General features: G+C 37.3%; 1 protein-coding gene across 2 annotated transcripts in view; it reads right to left on the bottom strand.

Moving 5' to 3' along the window:
* LOC129723412 (neuroligin-4, X-linked-like) overlaps positions 1–14,870 on the bottom strand; it is a 591,759-nt gene extending 576,889 nt beyond the window's left edge. For both annotated transcript variants that reach the window (XM_055677612.1, XM_055677613.1), the window contains exon 1: positions 13,323–14,870. The gene's annotated coding sequence lies outside the window, so the exon portion shown is untranslated. The remainder of the gene's footprint in view (positions 1–13,322) is intronic.
* Between the last annotated feature and the right edge of the window lie 12,839 nt (positions 14,871–27,709).

Raw genomic sequence — 27,709 nt, 5'->3', positions numbered from 1 at the left:
GATTTCCATTGGCACCCTAATGTCGAAAACTATACAGGGTGAGGACAAATTATCCGTGTTCAATGTTTTAGTCGAAACTTTATTCTTTCAATATTAAGATACATTAGCATGGGTCGTAATATTTACATCACGGACTCGAAATGTCCACCCTTGGCTTCAATGCACGCCTTTAATCGTTTATGGAAATTTTCGACGATGGAGGATAGTATTTCCACAGATATGGCATCCCAAGCTTTGGTTAGACTAGCTTTCAAATGAACCAATGATTTGTGTGGTTTAGTACAGGCTCTGGATTCAAGAATAGACCAAACGAAATAGTCCATTGGATTTAAATCAGAAGAGTTTGAAGGCCATTCATCTTTAGTAAAATATTTCGAAAAAAGTCTCCTACAGAGTTCCAGTGTTTTTTTTTTTTTACTTATATTTGCCACCACTAACTTTCTGCTGCCTCAGAAAGAACCTTCTGCTTTGCCGGCCAACGCACGAATGAGAAATTCAATTTGATGGTGTGCGTATGATACCGGCACAGTTTTGAAATGACAATGGTGGGGTGGAACGTTCGAATGGTACCTTTTATATCCAGATTTCATCAGTTATTAGGAAAGAGGGAGGAGTTTAGAAGAATATGGAAAGGCAAGGAAAGTAAAAAAGCATCAGGAACAGAAAGCGACCCCGAGTAAAACAACAACAACAACAACAACAAATCGTTTACAAAGTCAGATCGGCTGTATCCGTTAGTGTCGCCTGTGCTTAGGAAGAGAGGTAGTGATTGGTTGCTCTGTATGATTTAGACAATCGATGTTATCTACCAATTTTTCAATAGTGTATCTCAAACAATAGGTTGTTTTTGTTACACAGATTCAACTGAAAAAGAATTTCTGATTGGTTGATACCAAAACCTCGATATTCTGAAAAAAATGACTGTTATACAAGCGCTCAAAACCTGACCACCTTTCCCTGATTTTCCCTGGTTAAATTACGTGTTGTCAAATTCAGGCGCCTAACTTCGAAATAGACGTTAGTCTAACGTCAAAATTGCATAGGTAAGCTCATTTCAACATCTGTCAAATCTTAGTTTTACACTGAAACAAAAAACACGGCTAATTATTCCTCACCCTGTACACGCAACGAGCCTAAGCAACAGCGTTCTACCAATTAGCACAAACATTGCGCGAAAAACGTGATGTAATGATAACTCAGCGAATAGGTCAGTTTTTTTAAAATCTTTCATTAAATATGTACAAACATGTGAGACGATGCTATGGCTGGTATACACTCTATTATTTTAGTGATTTTTGTTGAGCAAAACACGAAATAGATGAGACACATTTGTTATCCAGGTTTCAATCTTAATCCAAAGTTGCGCTGATTTCGTATAATATTGATGTGGTTTCGCACCATCTTTGTGTGTAGAAACTCAAATATAAACGCAAAATATAAAAATAATCCTTTCGTAATGCTAATGTACTTTGTTTCGACAAAAATCTGTCAGCAGTTATACAAATTAAATAAACTAGAAAATTCATTCCTGGGCAAAAATGTCGCACTAAGTGTCTGCAGCCGTGAGAATGTGTGTTAATTTTTTTGGGATGGTTTTAAGGTGTTAATATCCACTTTTCTTGCAAGTGCTTACGAAAGAGGAGAGGGAGATAGAGAAAACCTAACTTATAAATCAAAAATTCAAAATAAAACAAAACTAAAAAAAATCACAATCAGTAGAAATAGTTTTCAATTTTATTTTGGGTAATAGGGTTGACGATAGAAAAATTAGTTAATTGAAAACTGGATAGCTAAAATTTCAGAAAAAAGAAATTGGTTCAGCAAGCGGGAAACGAACCTACAACTTCTTATCTCCGGTCAGATGCGTTTCCGAATACACCACCGTAGAACTGCAACTGCCTTTCTGATAACTATTTTATATTGCTTTCGCACTTTTCGCACGTTATGCATTTATTCGGCAGAGAGTATTGTTTGGTGGCTGGTTAATTGTTTCAGCGTGATAGTTCACAGTGGGGTTTACTACACCAGAGTGAGATCAAAACTTGCTAGTCTGTGGCTGTCTTTACCAGTTGCAACATCTTGACATGAGGATCAGTTATGAAACATTTAACTTTTTCCTTTCTCCTAGAAAGGTATAGCAATCACTGAAAAAACTAAAGGTATGAAAGTGCTCCAGAGAGCCGAATGTCGTATATCACTCGACTTAGTTCGACGAGCTGAGCATTTTCTGTATGTATGTATGTGTGTGTGCGTGTGTGTGTGTGTGTATGTGCAACTTTTTTTTCTCACTTACTTTTCTCAGAGATGGCTGAACCGATTTCCGTGAAATTAATTGCAAATGAAAGGTGTAGTTACCCCATAGGTTTCTATTGAATTTCATTGTAATCGGATTTTTGGTTTAGAGGTTATGTATCAAAATGTAAAAATGATGAAACATCAATATCTCAGAAACTACACAACCGATTTCAACAAAACTGATGTCTAATGAACGGGCTATCTTCAGAACTCTTAACTTAGAAATTTCATAAAGACTAAACATATGGTTCAAAAGTTATGCAAAGAAATGTTTTCCTGAAGCTATTTAAACTCACTCACTTTTCACAAAGATGGCTGTATTTTCACAAAATTAGTTTCGAATGGAAGGCCTAGCTGTCCCATAGGTTGCTATTGAATTTCATTGTAATCGGTTTGTAACTTTGTCCGTTATTTATAAAAATGTCAAATCACGTTATAAAAGCAAAGCATATACCAAAAACTGCTTAAACTCACTAACTTTTCTCAGAAATGGCTTGACCGGTTTTCACGAAATTAGTTTAAAAAGGAAAAGTCTAGTGGCCTCATAACATCCTATTGAACTTCATTGTAATCGGATTTTTAGTTCAGGCACCGTGTATCAAAATGTGAAAATAACGAAATTTCATTATCTCAGAAACTAAAACACAAATTTAAACAAAACTGGTGCCAAATGAACGGCCTGTTTTGAAAATCCTTAACTAATGATTAAACATGTGGTTCTAAATTATGTATAAAAGATATGTGTAAAAGAAGGAAATCACGTTTTGAAAAGAAACATTTTCCAAAGATTGCTTAAACTCAGTCAATTTTTTCAGAGTGGTTGGACCGATTTTCACTAAATTAGTCGCAAATAAAAGATCTAGTTGCGCAATACAATCCTATTTAATTACACTGTTATCGGACTTTAACTTTGTCCGTTATGTATCAAATTGTAAAAATCACAAAACTCAATTAGGTACCACAGAAACTACACAACCGATCTGAACATAGTTGGATTCAATGGACCAAATAAACTTGTCTTTAAAACAATTATAATGTTTAAGCATGTGGTTTAAAAGCTATGGAAAAAAAGTGGCTCGGAGACTGTTTGAACTAGAGCAACGATCAAAATACGTAACCTCAACATTTTTTTTAATTTGATGTTGTACTATAACTTGATTGGGCAGAATTTGGCCATTTTAGGAAGTATTCCGGCAACCAGTGAAGTAGTAAGGGAGACTGCGGGTTCATGTCCCGTCTGGATGCGATTAAAGATAGAAATTAATTCGAAAAAAAAATAGCCCTACGAAGCACCATCCGTTGTTGTGTTGCACTCGCAGACATGACTCAGACTGGCTTTGGTCTCGATCACACAGGTCTATAAGAGTTATCAGCGTCAGCTGACTCTTCTGTGTGTGATGAGACATTCCTTTCAGTCGCATAAATAACGCCTGCACAGTGTGTGTAGTTAGGGGTGAGCAATAGAATAAGTTTGCAGTGGGTTTTTCGCGTGATTTTTTCTTCATTTATGATTTTTCGCGTGATGTATATGAAACACATTTGTTTCATGGTATTTGCATGTGTAAGTGTTAATGTACGCTCATATGTGTGTGAATGTTTGGTTTTGAATGGTCGATATAACTGTGCTGTTGGCTATCAGAAATTCGTTATTTAAAGTGGAAAATAAATCCAGCAGAAATTTTCAAGGTGTATTTTTTTTAAATGGGAGTGTTGTGTAATTCTATTTGAACAAATAATAAGTTCGAATGAGAAAGGCTGGGTCACACCACTAGGTGGATTAATTTGGGTTTTACAGTCAGGTTTTTTTTACGCGGGGGATACGTACCTCGTAAAAAAAACCACGTTAATTCGAAAGTCCGCGTAAAAAAACCGCGCTAATTCAAAAATCCGCGTTAAAAAACACGTTTTTTTTTTAAATCCGCGTAAAGTAGTCCAGTAAGGAGGGCTTCAGAAAAAATCCGAGACACTCTAGAACCAGTATTTAATACAGTATTTAATTGTCTTCTTTGACGGTCATTCCGGATCTTTCGGTGGGCAGAGAGTATATTTTGGACTATGTCTTTTACTAGATAAACACTTAAACGTTTCTGGTTCCAAACCCACGTTAATTCGGAAATTCGTGAAATTTTTTTTTTAATTAACGCGTAAAAAAAAACCGCGTTAACTAAAAAATCCGCGTAAAAAAACCGCGTTAATTCAAAAATCCGCGTAAAAAAACCGCGTTAGTTCAAAAATCCGCGTAAAAAACACCTCGTTAAAAAACCGCGTATAAAAATAAAACCGCGTAAAAAACCTGACTGTTTTTATAGACTATAAAACGAGTAATACTATTTTTGATTTTATTCTAGACAAAATAGACCATTTTAGGGTTAATTCATTTGTCTATTGTCAACTTTACATATAGGTACTGCTTTAAATAAAATAAATACTATAAGGTATACAGCTCTAAGGTTGTATGAAATGGTGACGTGGAACTAAACTAAAAATCGTTGAACATCTGTTCACGTGGTATGTGGATGGCCTCTAGCGGTGCACTGGTCCACATATACTCTACGGTACTGTTGCTTTTACCAGTATGTTTTCTTTCAAGACATCAGTTTTTATTACGCTCTTACAGCAGGTTTAAAAATTGCTCAAGAAAGGGATTGTTTCAAACTTTTCGAAAAATCTTTACCTGCGAGACATCAAATTAGTCTAAGTTCTTGGAAGCAAACAAAAACTGACCTAATGGGACGGGGAGACTGTAATTTTTTTTTTTCATTGATACATAGAATATCACAGGGAATGGTTGATGTCTATTCATGTCGTCTGTGCTAGGAATGCTTGCATGTGATTGTATTATTGTTCGTTCAAATTTGTCCTTGAAACTTTTTATCGATTTTTATCGCTTTGCAATGAAAAAACAATGATGAATAACGTATTGCAAGATTGTTCAATGTTTTATGTATCCAACAACATATTGGTTATTGTTAGCCATCATGAGGTTATGCTGTTATTATCGTTTGAAATCTGACGCAACCAGTTTCATTTCAAATTTTACAGAATGCATCGCAGTATAGAAAACAAAGACGTAGTCCCACGTCAAAAATGTTTCTTGTGATAGAGAGGGGTGATACGAAATTTTAATGGAAAGGGAGATAAAAATTTGAAAAATATATTTACTTAACTTGTGGAGGACGCCAAACGATTGTTTCGTACAGAAATTACCGCAAAAAAACTAGCTGGAAACCAGAACAGTGTCAACTTCTGACACAATTAAATCTATCTTTTATCTATCTATCTATCTATCTATCTATCTATCTTCTATTCTATCTTCTTCTATTTATATAAAAGAAAAGTTTTGTATGTATGCATGTATGTATGTTCCAGCATAATTCTCGAAGGCCTGAACCGATTCCAACCAAACTTGGCATACGTGTTCTTTGTATAAAGGAAGTGGTCATAGAAATATTTAATAGGAGGAGGGGTCACCCTTAAAGAAGGAGGGGTCAAAAGTAATAAATTTTCATACATAATGGAAACCTTTCATTGAAATTTGATAATTTTCAGGTTCTTGGTCATATTTGGAGGCCGGAAGTTGATGTCCAGAGACCGAAACATGATGTTCGATGCCATTTTCAATCCAAGATGGCGACTTCCGGTTTCTGGGAAGCCATTTAAAGCTGTGGAAAACACTCACAAACCCCCCAATGTTGCAATTTTCGGTGCAAAAATGACTCTTAAGAACCGGTTATCGTTATCTGACGATACTTTGAAACTTGGGTTGCCGACTTCCGGTTTCTGGAAATCTGCGAATATTAATAATTGAATTATATGCTTGGCAATATGGGTATTTTCAGAATCGGAATGACGTCGTCATACGAAAATCGATCATATATTTCCAAATAATGGCCTTTTTTGAAACGTAGTGACGTCTGTTTGCAGCCGAAAATCGGCTTTCGTGCAAATGTTTCTAGAGAAGTGTTTCAAAACATCCAACCTGCTTTGATCCGTTTTTGGAACGATTTCTTGACATATTTCTTGCATGATTTGATAATGGAGAGTCCAATTCAGCGTTTTGGATAAAAAATATGTTTGGAAAAGTTGCTGAAGCTCAACTATTACCGAATAAAAATTTAGTTAAGAGCATGGATCAAATAAGATGAGAGCTCCTACAATCCAGCTATTTATTTAAAAAAAGTTTTGTATGTATGTATGTATGTTCCAGCATAACTCTCGAATGATTGTACCGATTTTAACCAAACTTGACATACGTGTTCTTTGTACAGAGAAAGTGGTCATAGAAATAGTGTGAAGAAGGAGATGCAACCCCCAAAGGAGGAGAGGGTCTTAATTAATCAAAAAATCTATTTTCATGCATTATGGGAACTTTCTGAATGAATACGATAGTTTTTAGGCCTTTGGTCATATCTGGAGACCGGAAAACTGATTTCCAGAGACCGGAACATGATGTCGAAAAGAGAAATGGGCAGCTATCAAAGAGGGAGGGGGTCTTAATTTATAAGAAAATCAGGTCTTTTAGTGCCCTATGGAAACTTTTTGTAAAGGTACGATAACTTCCATGGCCTCGGTCGGTCATGGCCGGAAGTTGATGTCTAGGGACCGGAATATGATTCCCGATGTTTATGGTGACTTTTGGTTGCTGGGAAGCTGTATACAACTGTAGAAAACGTTTACAAACCTCCAAACATTGGTATTTCCGGAACCAGGATGACCTTTAGAAAGCAGAACTAAAACTCCCATGACATTTTTTAAATTCAATATGGCGACTTCCGGTTTTAGAGTTTTATGAAAAACGAATATATGCTCTGCAATATGTATATTTTCGATATCAAGATGACGTCCAGAATCCAAATATTCATCTCCGGCGCAAATTTTTAAATCGTGCATGGCGGATTACATTTTCTGGAAAGGTTACTAGAATACAGAAGAAGGCTTGGACGTAATATTGAAACGTTGTTTAGAAATCGATTCCGCGATTTCTGCTTTCTGTTAAGCTGTGTAAAACTAAGTAAAATGGTTAACTAATGTCAATACACTAAAGCAACTTTTTACGCGGGGGATACATACCACGTAAAAAAAAACCGCGTAACTTCCGGAATCCATGTAAAATAAAACCGCGTAAATTCCGGAATCCGCATAAAAAAACCAGTGTTAATTCTGCATTCCGAGTGAAAGGAAACCGAAATCCGCGCGAAAATAAATACCGCGTAAATTCCGGAATCCGCGTAAAAATAGCCGCGTAAAAAGCGACCTTTTTCTAGAAAGAGAACTATGTTCAGAAAATGACAACGGGCGTCCAACGCTATTTTCAAATTCCTGAAGAAAAATATTCAAATACTCCCTGATATTAGGTTCATAAGTCAGAGCTGATTCCCCAAAACCGAAAATTGGTGTCCGAACGTTTGGTATAGCGAAGGTTTTTTTTCTGCACTGGAAGTTATTCAAAACTTGAGAAAAATCTGGAGATAGTCCCCGTATCTCCAAATTGTTAATTAATTCATGAAGACTGATGTTCAACTATCAGAATGATATTGATATTGTTTACACAAAAAAAGTAAAACGAGAAGACATAGCAAGCAATGATTTTAACTATCAGAGATGAGCCTAGGCTATTGATTATGTAATTTAAGTGTAATTATAGTTTATTGTAAGTTGATCGATACCGTCGAAGATGCTGATGAAGTAATCCATTTTCCAACGGAATTTTTTAACTCACTCGACCCAATTGGAATGCCTCCGCATCGATTGTGAATCAACGAAAAAGGTGGTATATCAGCAAGTTTATTACTAAAATAGAAATATTATTTGAAATGCTCGGGCTGGAAAAAATATATGGAAATATAGAAAATTATAAAAAAAAGCAGAAATTTTTACACGAGCAAGGCCGGGTACATTCAGCTAGTGTTAAATATTTGTTTCTTGGGAGTTATAATTTGATAATATAAAAACGGATTTTAACTGAGACTCATTTCAGGATATTTTTCTAGTATTTTTTGGGTTGTGCTCAATCCAAACATATAAAAATGCAGACCTATCTGTCTGTCTGTCTGTCTGATCCATATAGGCTTGGAAACTACTGCACCAATCGACGTGAAATTCTGTATATAGGGTTTTTAGGGGTCGCGAAAGGTTACTAAAATAGTTTGAGACCCTTATCTATTCTGGAGAAGAGAGGTCCTATGCAAATGAAACACAAAATTCTAAACATCTCGAGAACTAATCAAATAAATGGTACCGTGGAATGGGGTGAAATTGATCACCTGAAAATTCATGATAAAAAATACTAATCAAAGATATTGCTCTTACAACACAAGGCAATGTTAACGTGTCCCTAAACGCAACTTTTGCATGATTCACATACCTGTCAAAATTAACCCTTGCATGCCCGGTGCAATTTTTCATATTTTCGAAAAATTCTGCTAACTCAGTCAAAACTCAATCAAATTTGATCAAACAAGTTTCCAAATAATAAAAAAGTATTGAATTCACTTAAAGTAACCTTAGTTAAGGGTTAATTACGTGAAATTTGGAGAAGTGAGTAAAGTTTGATGAAAGCTCAAAAAATGTAATTTTCAACAATGATCATTCCATACTATTAAAGAAATACTGATGAATTCGCAGGAAACCACAGATTTTAATTTCAGAGCTAGTTTTTGAGCTTTTGCAACAAACTGAATCGAAGTCAGTCTAGCGACGATCAAATAAGAGCAAATTTAGCAACAAGCAGCTTGTGAACCAAAATAAACAAATTTTAACCTGAAATATCGTTATTTTTGTTTCCAAACTAGCTGTAAATGATATTTTTCAGTACAGAAATCATCATTTATCTTTAGCATATCTAAAAAAAAAGTACATTGCCAAAATAATGTATTCCATGGCGGTTTTTTTTTATTCTCGCTTATTTTCCGTCGGTCTTGTTCCGTCACTGTTGTGGCCAATCACCGACGCCCAGGGAGGCGACTCCACACTCAGGACCCTAACTCACGACCCGTTTATTACCGGACCGGCGCCAACGGCCTTATTTCCTCATGCGATGGAAGGCGTGATCCCAGAGATTTTTCGCCTCAGAAAATCTCCCGGTGTCGGCTAGGATTGAATCTAGACCAGTTTGGTTGGTTGTGAGTGGATCACGCCACCTCACAACCATCGACACCTATGTCGGCGGTGGGATTCGAACCCAGGCGTCGAGCGTGGTTGGCGGAGACGTTACCAACCACACTAGGCCCCCGCTCATTCCATGGCGGTTCTTCACCTTTCAATTTAAACAAATATTCCAATCAAATTATCCGGAATATAACCTAAAATGATCGGAATAATGCACAGGAGCCAAAATTCGACTCCAGACGCCATTTTCTAATTTAAGATGAAATCTTTCGGTTTCTGGAAAACAGCTGAACATGACCGAATACCACCCAATATGGGTGTTTCCGAAACCAGAATGACGCTAAAAGACCAAAAATATTCTCCAAATGCCATTCTGAAATTCAAGATGGCGACCTCCGGTTCCTGAAAAATGGTTACCAAAAACTACCCGACATGGAAATTTTCGGAACCTGTCGATATTGTATGATGCACTGAGGCCATAAGTCGACCACAGACACCATTTTGAATTCTAAGATGGCGTCTTCAGTTGTCTGGAAATCAGCCGAAAATGACCAAATACCATCCAATATAAATATTTCCGGAACCATAACCATAACTTCACATGCCATTCTGAAGTCCAAGATGACGACTCAAGGTTTCTGGGATACAGTCCAAAGTGACCAAGTACAACCCAATATGAACATTTCCGTAATCGTGATGATGCACAGAAGCCTGAAATCGACCCCAGATACCATTTTGAATGCTGAGATAGCGACTTCCGGTTTCTGAAAAACAGCCCGAAATGACCGAGTATGGATATTTGCAAAATCAAGATTTTGTACAGAATCCGATAAAATCAATCATTTCCAACGATTTGTCTTTTGACTTTGATCGTATCCGTATGCATTTGCAGACTTTATACAAATCGCAAGGAATTCATCAATTTGGAATGTCTAAAATTATTTTAATAAAGAAAAAAACTAGGCGGGACGAAGTTTACCGGTCAACTAGTTACTAATAAAACTATAAGGTGGGCAGCTAAAGCCTCGCTATATGTCGATAGATGGCGTCAGCAGTAACTTCTGATCAAGACACAACACGGTAAAAATCCCTTTGACTCGTTAGTGATTTTATAGTGGCGTTATATACTTTTAGTTGTATGAAAATGTCTTATTTTGTGCCAAAAAAATCATCACTTGCGGAAATGAGTAATTTTGTAATTTACTCTAAGAAAATGTCAACTGAAGCGCATCAAGAGTTTAAAAAATACAAAAACGCTACTCTGAGTCATGGTCTCGTCGGTGTGATTATTGCGGTGTTTGCATCTGCAGCATGAAGAAAGGCCAAAAACCTTCGAAGGAGCTGAATTAAAGGAATTGCTCGATAGGGATCCATGCCACACGCACCAAGCCTCTCCTACCAGCGAAGCGATGCTTTGGGAATGATTCAAAAATAAGGATCTTATGATTTGAAGCCAAGACACGTTGAGAGTAATATTTCGACCTATGAACAACTGTTCCATCGGCTAGAGTAAGAGTTTTCTTCATCGTATAGACGAAAAATGGATTCATTACTGTAACCCTAGCAAAAGATAGTCATGAGGATTACTTGGTCCTGCTGCTACGTCGTGGACTCAGCAGAGTATACACACCACGGCAATTTAGCCGACAACTACACGTAAAATAGCTAATAGCTCAGTTATGCGAGCAGGGGCACGAATAAGTGATTTTACTGCATGACAACTCTCGCTCAGTCACTAAATGTGAAAATATGAGTTCCTGTTTTTCACTAAATAATTGCCGCTGGAATGGCAACCTGAAATATAGTATTTTTTATATAAAATTGGTCTACAAATCGATTGGTGATGGTTTCATTTTGTGTAGGGCACGGAAAATGGTCTACTTTGCTTCTTTCAACCGTATATTTGCGTATTTTTGGAAATATAGACCCTTTCCTGTGCCCTGCATAGAATGAAACTATCACCAATCGATTTATTGACCAATTTTACATAAGAAATGCTTTATTTCAGGTTGCCAGCCCAGCGGATTCTAATAATGGGAATTTGGGCTCATATGTTCCCAGTGTGCATTGTCTGCAATTTTTACTAATTTTTGCCAAGAATTGCTTGACATATTTGCAATGTCCAATTTGATAAACAAATATTCATTGGAAGTAAACTGGATTTACTAAACAATCCAATGAGATTCAATCAAGTTTAATACATTCAACAGGTAGCTTTAACATAACACCATCAGTGTAACACACAGTCATGCAAACGAAAGCTATGAATTTTAAATCAAAACACATCAGCTTGTGTGAAAGAGGGCAAAATGTCGAATCGCAGTATCTTTTCTGATTCAAAGTCAATCTACTTCGAGGATAGCCAGCCAAGCGAAAGTACACGACATTGACAGAGAAACTAGGTTTTGCCTATCAACCAGAATTTGGTGCGCTGTCAGTAAAATCGCTCGAAGTTGTCAGTTCAATTGCAATCGGCTCTGCCTTTGAAACTGCTCTTTCAAACGCACAAAGACGAGGTAGGATTTGTGTGACGAGAGCAGCATTAATAATTTGAAGTGGGATTAAAGCTAGTACTAACTATATTGGAACAATTAATTACGGTCGTAATCGTAAACGTTGAACCCTCATTCTACTGGATTTTCTTATGTAAAGATGAATTTTAGGCCCGGGATAAAAATCTCTTTTTCTGTTTAATATTTAACGAAAAGGAAACATAACTTTACACCGGTGGTACTAAAAACAATAATTCTGTCAATCTGTCAAGTTGATGTGACTGATTCTATGTTGAAATTAAATACTTTGACTGACCCCTCTCTCTTCAGAACAAATTTGAGTTAGAATATGGTACGTACTTTGAAAAAAATTTCACAAAAAGCACATGAAAAAAACACGTTGCTCAGTTTCTTCACAGTGTCGAGCATAATTTTATACCAAAAATTGTTCAAAAAAGTATTTCATTATAATCCGATATCTTTGTATCGATATGGGTTTAGAAAAGAGTCACTCTAAGAACTCGGAAAGAATTCAGGAAATGATTTTAAGACACTTTTTGAACACAAATTAACTGTTACACCAGTAAGTGGCAGTCCAAAAAATAATTCAAATTTATTGTGAAGTGAAGTTAAACAAGATAACAGGCACTCGGCAGAAAAGAAACTCAAAAAAACTTATTGAGTATAATGTACCATTTTTTTGTAAATGCCAAAGCTTTGTACAAAGTGATTACCGGAAGAGCTCATAACGCATCAAAATCGAAAACGTCTTGATCATTCAAAGCACTCGCTGTTAGAGGCGATTCAAGCGTAATAAAACTAATAAAATAAAACTGTATTTTAGGATGCGCTCGGAACCAATTTTACTTGTTTTTTTATATCCATTTTTAATGACATTGGTAAATTAAAATCATTTCAATCGCCTAGGTACGGGATAAATTCTGGTATGATGTTTTTTCGTTTGAGAATAAACGCATTTTCATAAAAGTGACCGATAATTCTGCCTGGCCCATACTTGTAGAGTGACTGTATAAAATTTCGTCAATCTTGATTAAAAACTATTAGCACTTCCATACAGCTCCGCTCACTACAAACAGATAAAGATACATTGCTTGAACATTAATGAATCTTTTTAACCACAAACATTGTGCTCGAGCCGCATAATACCGATTAACTTAGAAGAAAGTTATGAATGAGGTAACAACAAACGTTGACACTTGTTGCATACAACATACCGCTGTGTCGAATTTTTGCAATCATAATTAAATGATGCTGTCAATATTAGGCGTAATCGAATAATTCATTTCGTTCAAACTGATATTGAAAAGCTTATTTAAAGTGTAAAAATGAATACAAGACAAAAAATGATATCGCTCGGCATTATGATGTTATTCCCAAGAAAAATAAAAATATAAATAAATGTCCCACCTTTTTCGTCGTTACCGAAGAATCCCAGCCTATCTACTTTTTCTGTTTTTCAAGTTTCCTGCTCTGATAGCCTCATTTGCCGGTATTATTTTGGCAGAATCCAACCCGGCACGGTTGCTTTCACTTTCACAGCAAACTTTTGTTCGATCTTGCTCTTCTTCGGCTTGGGCTCCTCTGCCAGCTGTCGACCTTTACGGTCAAATAACAAAACGTTACAACAAATCACGCACACAAAAATCGATAAAATTTGCCTCTCTCTTGCACCGACAAAAAAAAATCACTTTTTAAACTGTTTATCACCCAGGAACTATTCTGGCTGGTTCTATCGATCGACCGAGACAGACAACGAGAGCAGTTCTGAATTGGCCTCTAAACAATTATCTTCTTCTCCATCACTTCACTGCGCCCCGTTCACGAGGGAATTTTTGCTAACGCCCCAATACCTCCAATGGTACATAATAAAAAGGCAAATAGGACACATTCCGCAGTTCGGTTCCGCATTCGGCAAGTAGAATTTTATCTCACTCTAGAGGCCAACTATGCCCACTTCGCACCAGCCCATGGTTCACACTTTCCTCACGATATGCTTCGAAAAGAAGGCTGGAAAGATTCCCGCCCTGTCAGACTGCAGGGGATGAAAAACAAGCATCATTTTCAATTACATTCCTTCTAGTTCGGTTTCAGCCAGTCTACTGTTGGGTCCGGGGAGGGCAAACATTCGTTCACCCCGTTGGCTTTGTTTATGCTGATAATGTTGGAATTTTTATTTCGATTTACTTATTCATTCCAGCAGCATGTAAATTATCACGGCATAAAATACCTGACACCAGCCAGGAAAATCCACCAATAACATTTTGCCGGAAAACAATTCGCCAACCTCTTTGACAACTCGGTAAAATGGATTAAGTGTTTTTCTGCTTCGCAGGAACAATCCTTACGCCACGCGTGAACTGTTGTGAGCTACGAGTTGGAAAAATATTTTATTTTCCCTTTCAATCCACGTACACGAGCTTTCTTTTCTTCACTGGGCCCTTTGCTCAAAACCCCTCTTGTGAGCAAGCAATGCGGTACTACGGAATAACATCCCCCAGCACACAACCTAATTTTGGCAGCACTCGTGCCGAACGTTGGCATCAAAACCAATTTTTCGCACACTTGAAGGTAATACTGAATCTTTATTCATTAGATTTCGTACGCTGAAACAAACACTATTCGGTTGACGAGGGCACAATTATTGCCCTTTTCTAATAATCACGATTATCTAAGCTAGCGCACACTTTCGGGTTTTCTGTTATCGAAACAAACAAACAACAACGTGACCACCGAGAAATGCCATTTTTTTGTTTAGCGTTACAATTCACAAATGACAACGAAAAAAAATGCCCTCAGCAACAACTGGCACTATTTCCCACGCGCAAACGGGGACTCCCGTGTGAAAAGTCCGAGATCTCGCTAGTGCGGTCACCCAACGCCCGGTTTTCACCGCCAGTCTTTAGCACGCGCGTACGGTTTTTCCGAACGAACCCAGTTAGTCACATCACGTCACGACCGAGGCTAAAGTTGTACTAAATCCTAACTCGTCACTACACGGTTCCAAGATTCCTTTTCATGCGACCAGAAGTGAGAATAGTACAATCGTCATCACCGCGCGCTGAGCGATCTTCTGGCACGTGGGTTTCCGCTCTTTGGAGGCTTGGGGAGAGGTTCTCTTCGTTCCAGGAAAATGCATCGAAACATAACGGCAGCACCAGCAGCAGCAGCTGTTTTGGTACTGAGTCGTACGATGGCTGGGGGTTTTTCGAGGCGATGGGAATACTCAAGATAAGGGCGGCAAATGAGAGGGAGAACTATGCTGAGAGTACAGAGTTTGGGTTTGTAACGAAAATACGAGCGCGTTTTGTAATGTGGCGCTGCCGTCGTTAGAAGGATGGTTATATGGGCTCACAGGTGCATTCCAATTTTTCGTCAACCCATTCTAAAAAAAACCATATTCTATTATTTGTTTAAGTTCAAAATAATTTTTTTCTGTTCAATAACCTAATAATCTAATCTAATTCGTGCGCACAAAAAGAAAATTTCAAATCTCCTATCGCCTCCCGATACCAGGACCCAATTATACTTTTCAAAATTATGAACTGAACTGAAAAATATTCAAATACTATACTCCTTTCAATTCAAATTGCAACGTTCAAAATATACCAACAAGATAAACTGCTTATCGTAATACAATTTTCAAAAAGAGAGATCAATGAAAAATTTCACATTGGAAGAACCTACAAAAACATCTGTTTTGTAAAACTTAATTAATTGTTTGAATTTTAGGGAGAGCTTCGAGCTAGGGGTAAGACCAGTACTGGTTGTAAGGTCGACATCCCTAGAGTTTTACTAGAAAAACCAAATACATAACTGTGTTTTTAAATATGTGCAAATATAGTGTTATATACTCTAACTAGGTATTTTAAAAACACTTTGTACCCGCAGTGAATCTTCAAATGTCAAAATAATAAATAAAACACATGCTACTGTAGTCAAAGCAAACGGATGAAGTTATTCGCGAGTGGAACAATACACTGGTCAACACAGGTCCACTCCAAAGCGTTAAACCGGAAAAGAATGAATGATTTTAGCTATTCAACCATTCCTGTGAATTTTGGTGTCCCTAGCTTTTTTTCGACTTAAATGAGTTTCCACGTAAACATAACGTCGATCAGTGTTTGCTTTTATTCATGTAAAAAGATTAAAATTATTTTTAACTGCTCTACAATTCGCTAGCTATATTATTAGCAATCTATGGAATCCGATCGGAGGTGAGCTAAAGCGATAAATTAATAGAAATACTCTAACAAAATTTGTGCTGTCGGGGTAAGATCATTAACTAGTGAATGGGGTCAGCCCGGCTCCTAGCAAAGTCGGATGAGCATGAAGCCTTCAATGATTTAAATGGAGTTTTTCCGTAAGCGAAAGCAGAAGCGACGAAACCCCGGGCGAGCAGTTGCTCTGCTGACTTTTGACACTGTTTTATTTTTGCTAAATGCACCAAAATTTACAGGAATGGTTAAAAAGTTACAATCTATAATTTTGTGTAGACTACATCTTAAAAACTAATGCTAACATCACAAATATAGTTATGTAATTCTAGTGTTCAAAGTTTTTCTAAGAGCATTTCGCGACATCGTTAAACCAATAACTTCACAATATTTATTAAAACGACTCATCAAACTATTAACTGGCCCGCCCATGGCATATTCTGTTCTATAAGAATTTTATACAAAAATTTTTCGCGTTCTTAATGAGCGTGTAGGAGCATAAAAGTTGAGTTTTCCTAGCAAATTTTCCGAACATACGCGTTGTGAGACTAATTCGTTGACAATAGTGACCGAAGCAATTTCTCTTCTTTTTTCAAGCGTTTCTATATTGATAAGCATGCAACGCGGTTTATAACAAGGAAGAGAAAAAGAATTCCAACCTAGTTTTCTTAGTGCATATAACAAACACTGTTTTTGTACGGATTCGATTCTATTGGAATGAACGTCTTGATAAGGCGACCAAACAACACTACAATATTCTAAAATAGATCTAACATATGTAACAAAAAGAGTTTTTATAGTGTACGGGTCTACGAAATGATAACTGAACCTTTTTATAAAACTTAGCATAGGTACTGTTGGCTCTATTTATGATCGTATTGTAGTGATCAATGAGTGTTAACTTAGAATCCATAATCACTCCTAAATCTCTAATTTGATAACACTTTTCTACAATTTGATGTCCAAGAGTGCAACTGGAATGTTCAGGATTTCTTTTATTTTTTGCATATTTATACGTTGAGATCAGGAAGACTTTTTTTACACCAAATGTAGAAAATGTCAACCTCTTGTTGGAATTGTTGGATGTCTGCTTTCCATGTACAATTTCATGTCATCGGCATATATCAATACTTTGAGATTATTCAGCACAAGGCAATTAGGAACGATTAGGAACTTGACCTTCTGTTTATTTATACACAGACTTCGCAGCCGACTGTTTAGTGTACAGGACAATTGCGGGGCTAGCGCTACGATCCTACTGACACTAACAGTCTCTAACCTCGAGACCATCTGGGAGAGCACAAGGCACAGTGGTTTAAAAGTCGATTTTGACGCGCTAAATTGATAACTCCACGTACGTTGAATATACAATTATGACGTCTTCAGCAAAAACGGTGGGTTATACCTCCTGCATCTTTTGGTGCTATGAGATTTGTGATTAATCTCCCCAAAAGTGAGATGAAAAATTTATTTTTTTGCTCCATCGAGATACAGAGTTGGTGTCTTCGGTAAAGTTGTAGGTATAATAAATACGACCAATTTTTTCGAAGACAAAAAATTCGTATCAGTTACTCAAATTGACTTAGAGAATTTTTATTGAAAATAGACCTGTCAAAGCACATTTTTCAATGAAACATTTTTTTTTCTATTTTCTAGGCCTTCACTATGTTCTACAAAGTTGTTAGTAGCATCAATATACACAACTGTCTGGAAGGTACTATATTCGTATTGTTTGAAAAACTATGAGTTGTGGGCTATTTTTTATTTTTTTTCGCCATATTTCAAATTACTGTATCTTTCTTAGGGGCAGGTAGATGCAGATTCGGTAGTAAGCATATGAAAGTATAACAATAGAACATTCAAACGCTGGTGGTTTCGCTAGTCCACGACTTTCTGCTGATGAGTTGTGTTCATAACAAAAAACCTCGTTTTTACCCTCTTTAATGATTTAACCAGGTAAAATACTAATATTGCAAACCAAGCTACTACGCAATAAGTTCGCATCTATGATGACCATCCTACCCCACGCTTGGTAGGATGGTCACCATAGATGCGAACTTATTCAAGTATTTTCGAACAAGTAAATAGCATATGCTTGTTTTTGGTTCACCTCGAAGGTTCTTAATCAAAAACAATGAAAGTGCTATTATAACACTAAGTTGATAACTGTAGAACAAGCAAAGTTACCATGAACCTCTAACACAGTGGTTCCCAACCGGGGGAGCCGCGATGCTCATCTAGGGGGGCTGCGAAATTGTTGGTAAATTTGATAGGCAATCAAAATTTCTTTCTAGGGGTCTTTGTGAAAGCGGATTTTCAATCATTCTGCCTATTAGGACTAAGACGTGAACAAATTAGACTTGCAGGACAATATGAGACTAAAAAACGCAGAATCGTATTGCAAACTTGTATCTAAAAATTTTTGGGGGGCCGCAATGCTCTCTGTGCTTTGCAAAGGCGGCCGCGGAGCTTTTTGTGTTTAGCCAAAGGAGCCGCGGACCAAAAAGATTGGGAACCACTTCTCAAAAATATTCTGAGCCTCTTCAGAAACACTAATTTACTGTTGTGCAACCAAGCATCTGCTGGTAAGTTTGTACTCGCGATATTATCTACCAACAAGCGTCCACAATGTATTAATGCATGGGTTGGCCGTAATCATCCATTTCAATGTTTCAATCCGGCAGCTTTTCGAAGAGGCTCAGGAAGTAACGAACAAGAATTGGGAAAGGTACATGAATTTACCTTAGAAATGTGTCAAGTTATTTTCAAAACTTTAATTCAACAGATATCGAGAAGTAAATACTCGTAAAGCTATTGGATAAACTGGCTGCTTGCTTCATCAGACCCCGTAATAACGCCCATTCGCGGATGGCCGAAAATCACGAGAAGCTATTACTTGATGATGTTATGATGCTGCTAGTACGAATGTGTCGAAACCGACAACTGCATGGTATAATTAATAGTTACTACTGAATGCAATAGTATTAAAAAAAATGAATAGGTACCACCAAACAAAATTCAACAAGAATAACACTTAAATTGTAATTGATGATAGTGGTTTTAAATTTGCTATTTTCCTGCTTGCAATTTCCGTTCTTTGTTCGTTCTATGATTGAGAACCTTCGAGGTGAACCAAAAACAAGCATATGCAATTTACATGTTCTGAAATACTTGAACCACGCTTGGTAGGATGGTCACCATAGATACGAACTTATTGCGTGGTATCTTGGTTTACAATATTAGTATTTTACCTGGTTAAATCATTAAAGAGGGTAAAAACGAGGTTTTTTGTTATGAACACAACTCATCAGCAGAAAGTTGTGGACTAGCGAAACCACCAGCGTTTGAAAGTTCTATTGTTATACTTTCATATGCTTACTACCGAATCTGCATCTACCTGCCCCTAAGAAAGATACAGTAATTTGAAATATGGCGAAAAAAATAAAAAATAGCCCATAACTCATAGTTTTTCAAACAATACGAATATAGTACCTTCCAGACAGTTGTGTATATTGATGCTACTAACAACTTTGTAGAACAGAGTGAAGGCCTAGAAAATAGAAAAAAATATGTTTCATTGAAAAATATGTCTTGACAAGTCTATTTCCAATAAAAACTCTCTAAGTCAATTTGAGTAACAGATACGAAATTTTGTCTTCGGCAAAGTTGGTTGTATTGGTTGTACCTATAACTTTACCGAAGACACCAACTTTGTATCTCGATGGAGCAAAAAAATAAATTTTTCATCTCACTTTTGGGGAGATTAATCACAAATCTCATAGCACCGAAAGATGCAGGAGGTATTACCCACCATTTTTGCTGAAGACGTCATAATTGTTTATCCAACGTACGTGGAGTTATCAATTTAGCGCGTTAAAATCGACTTTAAACCACTTTTTGCAAGGGTAACGTAATTAACAAATAAAATGAAGAGCAAAGGGCAGAAATGGGAGCCTTGTGGAACTCCAGATGTCACTTTTACTGGTACAGAGACGTGTCCCTTAAACCTAACCGTTTGTGTCCTATTTGTCAGATAAGATTCAATTCATCTAAGTAGGCCTGACTCAAATCCCAGTTTTCTCAATTTGAACATTAGCATGGAAATATCTACTCTGTCAAAAGCTTTACTAAAATCCGTGAATGGCGTTTCCACGAAGTTGCCTCTGTCCATAGACGCAAGAGAGAAATCAACAAATTCAAGTAAGTTGGTAGCCGTAGACCTTTCTTTGTAAAAACCATGTTGATTACACGTTATGCGATTCTTTACCTGATTAAATATTTTTTGGTTTACAATAGCTTTAAAAAGTTTGGGAATACATGATATTTTTCCAATGCCACGATAATTTTTGATGTCAGATCTCTTACCTGACTTGAAAATCGGTAAAAAAAAAGATTTTTTCCAGGCTGATGGAAATTGTCCGGACGTAAAGGATAAGTTGAATAAAGTATTCTCTGATTTTTTAGGAAAAACAAATTTTTGTACTTGACATCAAGTCCTATGAGCATCCTCCAAGTTCCGGAAACTCGTCGTCAGTGTGCGGTATTCACTACTCTTCTCACTTTTGCAAGCAGACCTAAGTATGCGTCAAGTTGTGATAATTTGTTTATTTTGTTTCATCAAGCAAATGTATATTACATTCAATATTTCATTTCAGTTGAAACTCATAATGTTTACAATATTTTTATTATGTGCTCAAAATTATTTTTAGTGTATTTCAGGAAAATATTTAATTTGATCGTTTGATATTGATACGCCAAAGGTTTCGAGATGCAGCTTAAACTGATGGAAAGTGTGATTTATAGGACCATAATGATAAAAAATCAGAAAAATCAGATATCGAAAAACGGCTATCTAACAAGTTAGATAATCACGCACCGTGCTTCATACAATAACAGACAATATGCAGTCCAATTCCTGTTGCGAAGCACGTATATAATTCTATGCGTTCTTCGTGTGCGGCAGCATGAGAATCCCACATGGGATTACAATATTCCACAACTGGTCTTACTACTACTGTTCCAAACATAACTGTCCCAGCGTCCATAAGGTTTCGGTACAACATGGGACAGACATACTTGGAACGGTAGTAGATGTCTTGAAAATTGTGGCTGAACCGTTTAATAGAGCCCAACACACTATTTGCTTCACTTCTGATGGAGTTATTCAGTCCTGCAAAAATTGGCTTGCAGTCCAGAATCACTCACAAGTCCCTAACAATCTTGCATTTTTGTACAGTTTGAATTCCTAGCGATGTTACATATGTGGTATTTCAGCTAAATGCTATTGCGTTACATTTTTTGACATTGAACTCAAGCAGACTTTTATTGCACCAAGAGTAGAATAAATTTCCTTATCTCTGGAATTCTTTTATGTAAAGTTTCATGTCGTCTATGAAAGTTATTCAATATATTGATTATATTCGGTATGAAGCAAATGTAATTTCCATACAAAATGAAAACAAGTGGACCCAAATGTAAACCTTGGGGCACCCCATAGGTGACTGAAATGGGTTTTGAGAGTTTGTTTTGAAAGCGTACTATTTGTTTACAATGTGCTAGATATGACTGAAGCCTACACAGAAGTTGAGACGCCAATCCATTTCTTTGCAATTTGAATAGTAATAATGGTACGTCGATTAATTCAAATGCGTCACCGATGAGTACAGTCATCTAAACAGGGAATCATATAAATCGCACATCTTACGTGTGCAGACAGTCCTCAGAAGATTCTTTAAAACTTTTTGGAATTTTGTCAACACTAAACATGTTCGTTGGTGTCTGTTAATGTTCGCTTGGATGATTTAGACTTGACTTCCGAATCGGAATCGTGTCAGCTTTTTGCATCTTTTTTTCCCATTCGTATTTGTTGATAGAGTTGCCTCCGATGTTGAGGCAGATAAGCATTTGAAATTATGAAAATTATTATTATTATAATTTTCGCGCTATTTTTCAATGATGCATGGTATATATATGCGGATGACTCTAAGCTGTATCTGATAGATCGTAAAATCGAACCATAGGAACTGGCTGGTAATTAGTATTGGAGAATGTGAGAAATCTGAAAGGAGTTGACCGTGTTTGCGACTTTTACGAAGCTCACTTTTCACCTACATAATGCCAGCTTAATATCAAAAGCGACTCGACAGCGGGGGTTTACTACCAAAAATTGTCGTAACTTCAAAGACCCTCACTCAAAGCCTTGTATTGTTCTCCACTACTTGAAAATTGTAGCTTGATTTGTTACCCCCACTTTCTGCGGAACGAACGTGTTCAGAAGAGATTTGTCCGGCTTGCATCACTTGATCTACCCAGGCGTGGACCGGAAAATCTTAACAAGTTTTTACCATCTGTTAGATAAATTATTCTAAATAAAATTCAAAAAAAAATGCTTTACTCCATTGCGTAAAGAATGAATGTTACAAATTCCAAAAGACCCGAGGTTGTTAATAACCTCAAAAAAATTCTGCTGTTAGTTCGTAATATACTCAGAAGGATTTTCAAATTACGTCCGCGGTACTGAAAAAAGATCATATTGTGTGGTATTTTTAAGTTTTTAATAGACCGTTCCGATAATTATAAATACACTTACGATCAACCGTCATTTCAAATAACGTGCAGTATTCAACCAAACGTTGGCAGCGTCCTGTTGTTTACATCCAAAAGAAACAGATGCTGTCATTTTTTCTATCATTTAGTGCGAAATTTTGAAAATGCGTGGCCTTTCTCCCGAGCAAAGAAAGCGTATTGTGCACAAATGGGGCACCGTGAGTGGTCTTTCTATAAGAAAATTAGCCAGAGAAGAAGGTATAAGTGTCGGAGCAGTTCAAACCGCATTGCGGAAGTATTGTGAAGAGTGCACATTTACTGATGCCCCAAGACGTGGTAGAAAACCCGGGCCTGTTGATCCCACAATGGACAAAAAGGTTAAGGAATACTACAAGCGGCATCCTTCAGTATCAGTACGAGATGTGGCGAGAAAGCTTGGAACCTCGGCGAGTAACGTTATGCGTGCCAAGGGCAGAATGGGTCTGCAGACCCGTCGGAAGCAGAAGCAGCCAAAACGAAATCCAAAACAAGCTGAATCTGTGAAACCGAGAGCTCGGAAGCTTTATGCCAAACTTCTGACCAAAAAAATGGGGTGTGTTATCATGGATGACGAAACCTACATAACACTGGACTATAAGACTCTGCCAGCACCGCAATTTCATACATCACCGAAGGGAAAGGATGTCCCTGGACCAGTGAAAGCCATTTACACCGAAAAATTCGGCAAGAAGGTATTGGTTTGGCAGGCCATTTGTGAATGTGGGAAAATATCTCGTCCATTCATTACGAATGACACAATGAATGGTAAAATTTACGTGAAAGTGTGTTTGCAGAAAAGGTTGTTACCCATGGTTAAGCAGCATAACAATCCTCCAATCTCCAAGCCCGATCTTGCTTCCTGCCATTACTCTAAGGATGCACTCGGGTGGTATAAAACAAATAATGTCACATGTGTCCCAAAGGAGATGAATTCTCCAAACTGCCCTGAAACTCGCCCTATTGAAACTTTTTGGGCTTTGACCAAGGCAAAGCTGAGGAAATATGTCAAACCAGCGGACAATGTAAAAAAATTTAAAAAAGATTGGCTTAAAGTGGTAAAAATGGTCGGAGAACACACTGTGCAAAAGCTTATGAGTAGTGTTAAGAGAATAGTTAGAGAACTCGCGTATACGCGTATACGAAAAATAATCCCAACTTGAATTGAAACTAGAAAGAAAACACTTATTATCTATATTTCAGAATAAAATGACCCGAAAAATCCTGTATTTTTTGTTTTATTCAAGAAAGAAGATGTATTTATAATTTTCGGAACAGTCTATAGGCTGTATTCTACATGTCAAGTTTTCATCTTGGAATTAAAAATGGCGCCTTCGGTAATACACATTAGAGTGGGGCGTCGTTGTATGGAAAAAGTGAAACGTAATGGCGTAAAGCCGGAACCTGTTTTTTGTTCTATTTGGGGCCCCAAACAATCCCAAGTTTACCGGAAGTCGACTGGTTTTGTCTCCGCTTGGTGCATTGCATTTCAAATTTGTATCAATTATATGTCTATTCCGACTAAGAAGAGTTGAATTTTAGAAATTTAAAAGTGGTTACCCAGAGTCCCATTTCACAATGGTTCAGAAACCGAATTTAGGGGAAAATTTGGGTCTAGAGATCTATAGAAATATCTATACAAATATCATTTTTATTTTATGTCCCCCACCTTCAAAAATGTTAAAAATTGGAAGGGGAAAAAAAGTTCAAACCGTTTTGCTAATATTAGTGACTTTTCGACAGCGTATATGCTTAATTTAGCAACAAACAAGTACAGTGACAGTGAAAGTGTCATCAAGAGGCAAGCCAAATGATTAATAATGATAATAATGAGGTATTTTTCAATACACTTTAGCATACAAGTTACAAACGTCGTAACTTGCACACAATTTTGTATGAAAACAATTCCTTTTTTTTCTTCTCAGTGCTTTTTTTTTGCCCTCCCCTTAGCTAACTTTGATAGCCGTGGACATAAAAACTTTCCAAAAGTTGTATCAGCCTAAAACTAGAATTAATTACCTTCAATCTGATCCTTTAAGAACGAAAATCGATCAACTGGTTCAAAAGTTAAGAATTTTTTTAAATAAAAAACATCGAATACAGCCGTTTTTATGGTCACCCTATTTCGGAATTGGTCGCGCAAAGTTCTTCAATTGTGCTCAAAATTGCAGGGATGGATCTATGTTGAAAAAAATCAAACCCTTATTTCTTAGTTGGGTCGTTAGGAGGACTAGCTCCGAAATAGGGTGACCATAAAAAAAACGGCTTTATTCGATGTATTTTAAATTCAAAAATTCATAACTTTTGAACCAGTAGATCGATTTTCGATCCTAATAGATCAAATTAAATGTAATTAATTTTAATTTTAGAATAAAATACCAGAAAACTTAACCCGTGTGCTTTTATATGCATAATATATGAAAATATTGAAAATTTTGTCATGTTTTTGAATTGCTTCCGTTGTCCGTCTAAAGCAAAATATTTTCTCAAGAAAAAAGTTGGTTATAATCATGTTATAAATCAGTTTAAAAAACAATTTGTAACGTATATACAACATCAAGCTATAATTCCAATATATAACATCAATAAGTGGAACCCGAAACCTGGAGGTCCGCGGTTTGCAAGTAGGACGCTCAATGTGATCAAAATTGTCCACTCAAAGCTTCCTCGCAGTCTGGTAAGTTTTATCAGGAAACATTCTAACAAAGCCAAAATTTCTGTAAAATCGATGCGATGAGCGATAGAAGACTTCACGCATTTTCCAGATATAGAACGAAACACCACTTTATTATAAAGCGGGGGAAAATGCTAGGACTGACTCTTTCGAAGAGATTGCTTTTTTGTTGACGAAGGAGAAGATGACCATCCTATTCTCTTTCATCCTATTCAGCCGCATAGACCTTTCACTTCACTGAAGAAATTTGCGGATATTCTAGGCAAAATGGTATTTGAGTTCCGAATCAAACACGCGGTGGGTTCCATGTTGTTTGATGTTGATAGAAACCATAAAGTCGGGACTGTAACTCGTTGGATCATTTGATCTAGGCTTATGTTGAAGCATAAGCCTGCAAAACATCTCATCCTAGATTGAAGACTTTGATGTCTTTCATAACGCGCCCGTGGTTGTCGTTATCCGAGAACTGCGTTCGGAAGGTATGCTCTGCTTCCGGCACTGGTGTTGACACTGGTGCAGAATTTTGTTTTCAATAATTCTAATAGCACAAAACGACATCTTTAGCCCATAGAAACATCTGTGTAAAGTAACATCCAGATCAAAAATAATTGATTGAAATGCTTGCGCTATGTTGCGTGGAATTGCACAGGTTTTTCAGTTGATCCACCAAGGATATTGCAGCGGCAAAAGTACCGGGCAAATCCGCCTGCATCAACTAGCTTGGAGTATTGGAACCGAGCTGTGACAATTCCTTACCTTGATTCTCATGTAACCTCACTGGAAACACGGTTCGAAGAAGATAGTGCACCTGCCTACGCGTTGTCCTTGCTCTATCCCGCTAACGTAATACGCATGTCGTTGGAAGAATAATTTTTTATGAAGTTGACAATTTTGTTGGAGAGGTGGAAGTTTTATATTAACATTGCAGCAGTATGAGAGCAGATCGTAAGAACTTGGAAGAGTTGGATCTTATAGACCTGCTAGATAAAGCCCGTTCTTTCTTCCCTGCGACTGAGAAAGCAGTTAAAATTGCACTCGCTCTACCATGGAAACATGCACGATTGAACGCTCGTTCAGCACATTACGTCGGGTGAAAACCTGGCTGAGGTCAACAATGTTTGAACAGCGGTTGAGTGCTCTCTGCTTGCTGAGTGTTCTTCGGCAGATGGTCAACAACAATCGTGAAAAGACACATGAACCTCTTCCGGAACGTTTGACGTTTGATGCCCGAAGATTTTATTGAAGATATTGACTGTGTCTTCAATCTTCACGTCCTTGGGAAGCTTTGACAGGATGTAGTTGAGATAGCGGCTGTGCGAATGGGTGTCCAGCTTTCGGAGAAGTAAACGTACCTTCGCCGCACCATTCAGCTGGCCTGCATCGTTCTCGAAAAGGTCCTAGTAGCGGTTAAACAACAACGTACGAACGTAACTCCGTTTTCTTCGTCGAAGACAAACTCGATGATGTTCGAAGAGATGGACTCCAAAATCTGCTCCGGGGTTTGATACTGACGCTGCTGCTGCTGGACCGCTATCCGCTGTAAAATTTGGGCCATGTTGTGAATCATATCTTGAATTCCTGGTTGCGGCTTGGACAAAGAATAATCAAATTTTCCACTCTGATGTCAAGGATAACTTTTCACTGGTTGCCTTGATGTAACAATCACTAAAGACTAGTATTTATTCCTATTTTTCAAAACACACTGAAGTTGTTTTTTACGCAAGGGATACGTGCCGCGTAATAAAAACGTAAATTCCGTAAATTCCAGAATCCGCGTAAAATAACGCGTAAATTTTGAATTCCGCTTAAAAAAACAGCGTAAATTCCGGAAACCACGTAAAAAAAGCCGCGTGAAAAAACCCACGTAAAAACAACCGCGTAAAAAGCAACCTTAGTGTACCTTTTTTTACTTCTAAAATTCTGAAGAGCTTGCCCCCCCCCCCCCCCTATTTGAAATTCTGGCTACGCCCATGAGTTGATATACGTCTTCTAGGATGTTCGTAATGCGCAGATGCCGAAAATACCCTTACGGGACGATAAAGACAGGGAGGTCCAAAGGGGCCATGGCCCCCAGGCCCCACGCTTTGGGGGTCCCCACAAAAGTTTATTTCTCTTGACTCATGACTAAATACAAAAAATAAAAATCCACAAATTTTCGAGACACTTTAAAATAACTCGAATTCTAATAAAACTAACACAATTCTTCTATTATCTTCATTTAGCATATATTTTTGTATATTGATGGCGGGGGCCTAGCTCAGTTGGTAACGTCTCCGCCAACCACCGCTCCGACGCCTGGGTTCGAATCCCAACGCTGACATAGG

The sequence above is a fragment of the Wyeomyia smithii genome, chromosome 2, assembly GCF_029784165.1.
Source record: "Wyeomyia smithii strain HCP4-BCI-WySm-NY-G18 chromosome 2, ASM2978416v1, whole genome shotgun sequence".
Taxonomy (NCBI): Eukaryota; Metazoa; Arthropoda; class Insecta; order Diptera; family Culicidae; genus Wyeomyia; species Wyeomyia smithii.
The sequence above is the reverse complement of the archived record's forward strand: the minus strand, read 5'-3'. Positions and strand labels throughout refer to the sequence as shown.